The following is a 2,905-nucleotide window of genomic DNA, read 5'->3' as shown; positions in this document are numbered from 1 at the left end:
CTGACACACACACACACGTATGTATGTATGTGTGTGTAGATAGATATACATATATAGGTATGTATATGTGTATATGGAGCAAATCACTGTGTGAGTGTGTGTGCACGCGCGTGTATGTATGTATGTATGTACGTACGTGTGTGTGTTTATACCTTTTGCCCTTCTTTTACTTGTCATTGGCCTGCGGCAAGGGTGAGATACCGCCGTGGAGGGTCTAGTCTCGAACAAATCGACCTAGTATTATTTTTAAGACTGGTATTTATTGCATCGGTTTCTATCACCGAACCGCTTTATTACTGGGACATAAACAAACCAACACCGGCTGTCAAGGTGTCGCGGAGACAAATACCTAGACACGCACGTGAATTTTCCGTTCGTTTTTTTGTCGTGCTTTTGATTAATTTTCGAAACTTATTTATTATAACGATACGCATCTATCTTTGGAATTGTTGGTGCGACGACTCTTTCTTTTTCTTTCCTCTTCCTCTCTTTCCTTCCCTCTCTCACCAACTTACCTCTCAGTTGCTTCTTAACCATACAGCAACACCTGCGCCTACACACACATATGTATGCATGCATGCATGTATGTGTATATGTATGAAATGTGAATGCTATAAGTATAAACTGTACTTTCTAACTTCATATTGCCAATGGTAGTGACTTTTGCTTTGGTCTGACTTTCTTTTTTCTTTTTTGCTTCTCACTTTCTGTTTTTTTTTTAATCCTTTTGTTTGTTTTCAACTATTAAAAATGAAAGTAATGATTGTATTCAAATGGTGTCAATGCAAACAGTGAATGGATTTTCGCCGGTTTTCCACTTGTTCGATCAAAAGATCCAGGCACACAATACACAATTTATTTGAAAAATTTTTGGCAGCTGTCGTGTTTCATGTCAATTACAAAATTCATAACCATTTTGAGGGAGAAATATTGAGGAAAAAAATTATATACCTTTAAATTAGAATTGTGGGTGAAATGGGGGGGGGGGATTTCAGCCAATCAGATGCAAGCAATCTCGACACTCCGTAAGTTGGAATTGCTGTTTCCATAGCAACGTACTGAAATAAAACAGACTAAATCAAACTTCTATTATTTTATACTTGATGTTATTCATGTAGGCATGAGCCGAGGTACACCTCTTCATGGTAGATGTTTAGAAATAGCAGCAAAATCTCTTAAAAATGTAAGACGACGACAGACCTGGGGTTAAGCAACAATAACTTTGAAGTGTGGATCTTATTAAATTTCCTCCAACCACTCAAATTTTAACCTGGATATTTAAAAAAACAAATGTACGAGTGGCTGTGTGGTAAGTAGCTTGCTTACCAGCCACATGGTTCCGGGTTCAGTCCCACTGCGTGGCACCTCGGACAAGTGTCTTCTACTATAGCCTCAGGCCGACCAAAGACTTGTGAGTGGATTTGGTAGACGGAAACTGAAAGAAGCCCGTCGTATATATGTATATATATGTGTATGTATATGTTTGTGTGTCTGTGTTTGTTCCCCCGACATCGCTTGGTAACCGATGCTAGTGCGTTTACATCCCCGTAACTTAGCAGTTCAGCAAAAGAGACCGATAGAATAAGTACTAGGCTTACAAAGAATAAGCCCTGGGGACGATTTGCTCGACTAAGGCGGTACTCCAACATGGCCACAGTCAAATGATTGAAACAAGTAAAGAAATGGCAATGGATATGGAGACGACGAAAAGTTGAAGGATGGTGATGGCGACGGCAGAGAAAGGTGTCATTGAGATGAAGGCGACGGTGGTGGAGAACGGTGACGGTTGAGATGAAGGCATCGGCGCTGCTGGAGCAGGAACATGGCTGGGTCGCTGTAACTAACTGGTCTGGTCGTCGCTGGAACTGGCTGAGTTGATCTGTGGTCAGAGGTTAGTCCTGAAAAGGACTGGAACTTAAGACAAGAAATAGTGATTTGCTGGCGCCTTTTATAACCTGAAATGGGCTCAAACAAGGCATAAGAAAAACAGTGTCACAGGACCTTATCGGAAGGTTGTGATTGGTTGGTTTACACATTGTCGTGAAATAAGTCAAGAGACAAACTACATCAATTCCAACCAATCAGAGCAGTGGATACAACAGGGTCCAGATAGCTGGAGATGGTTGCTATCTAACATGAGATCATTTCTAATATATCTCTCAAACAGTGAGGATATCACCTAGCTATGCTACAGTTATATCTATAGTATCTACTACTACTACTACTACTACTACTATCTGATGGTTGTATTTTGTATGCGTGTTACATTGCCTCTATCACAACTACAACTTTTAACAAACCACTCCTCCCTATACCAATACTAAACACAATCACAACTACTAATACTACAAATGCTGCTTTTATAGTGGTTATGGCAGTTGTAGTGTTTGTGATGTTACAACACATACACAATACCAATGTCATTAACACCAGATGGCAGCAGCTGATTTTCGGCATATCGGGATTGGTTACATGTAATTGGCTGAAACTAAAAAGAAAAAAATTTGATCTTTAAAATCAATAATATTAATATGCTTAGTTTTATTTGTTTTTGTACATACCTGTGGTGTGTCTCAGACTTACTTCAAAGGAAGAGGTAAAAAGGTTGAAGGGAGAGGTACAGAGAGAGAGAGAGAGGGAGAGGGAGTGAATGGTGACTGAAAGGAAGAGAGGAAAAATGTTTATCAGTATTTTCAGAGTAGACTGATACATACATCGAAAGAAAGTAGATACATAGACACATTGGTAAATCAAAGTCAAATAACTACAGCAAACATTGGCTGTCAATTTCACTTTTCATTACCACACCAGGATAAAATCAATGTGCAAGTGGTTGAGTACTCTTCAGACATGCATACCATTAATGTAGTTCTCCGAGAGATTCAGCTTCGCACAGAATGTGACA

General features: G+C 39.5%; 1 long non-coding RNA gene across 1 annotated transcript in view; it reads left to right on the top strand.

Annotated features, from left to right (window-relative positions):
* LOC118765445 overlaps positions 1 to 2,647 on the top strand; it is a 27,337-nt gene extending 24,690 nt beyond the window's left edge. The window contains exon 3 of the long non-coding RNA XR_005001315.1: positions 2,540 to 2,647. This is a non-coding gene — a long non-coding RNA (uncharacterized LOC118765445). The remainder of the gene's footprint in view (positions 1 to 2,539) is intronic.
* Positions 2,648 to 2,905: the final 258 nt, after the last annotated feature.

This window comes from Octopus sinensis, linkage group LG11 (genome assembly GCF_006345805.1).
Source record: "Octopus sinensis linkage group LG11, ASM634580v1, whole genome shotgun sequence".
NCBI lineage: Eukaryota > Metazoa > Mollusca > Cephalopoda > Octopoda > Octopodidae > Octopus > Octopus sinensis.
This window is presented reverse-complemented; position numbering and strand designations above follow the sequence as displayed.